The 306-nt window shown below is 51.6% G+C and overlaps 1 protein-coding gene across 4 annotated transcripts in view; it reads left to right on the top strand.

Annotated features, from left to right (window-relative positions):
• IL34 (interleukin 34) overlaps window positions 1–306 on the top strand; it is a 60909-nt gene that overhangs the window by 16778 nt on the left and 43825 nt on the right. The window lies entirely within an intron of this gene.

Raw genomic sequence — 306 nt, 5'->3', positions numbered from 1 at the left:
TGCTGCTGCTGCTGCTGCTAAGTCGCTTCAGTTGTATCCGACTCTGTGCGACCCACAGACGGCAGCTACCAGGCTCCCCTCCCTGGGATCCTCCAGGCAAGAACACTGGAGTGGGTTGCCATTTCCTTCTCCAATGAGTGAAAGTGAAAAGTGAAAGTGAAGTCGCTCCTCCATCCATGGGATTTTCTAGGCAAGGGTACTGTAGTGGCTTGCCATCGCCTTTTTCGTAATAAAGGACTATAGTCAAAGCTTTTCTGTCACTCCTGTTCCATAGCCACCCAGTACCCTCCTCCCCTAGAGAATGGT

Source organism: Bison bison, unplaced genomic scaffold (genome assembly GCF_000754665.1).
Source record: "Bison bison bison isolate TAMUID 2011002044 unplaced genomic scaffold, Bison_UMD1.0 scf7180017864295, whole genome shotgun sequence".
NCBI lineage: Eukaryota > Metazoa > Chordata > Mammalia > Artiodactyla > Bovidae > Bison > Bison bison.
The sequence above is the reverse complement of the archived record's forward strand: the minus strand, read 5'-3'. Positions and strand labels throughout refer to the sequence as shown.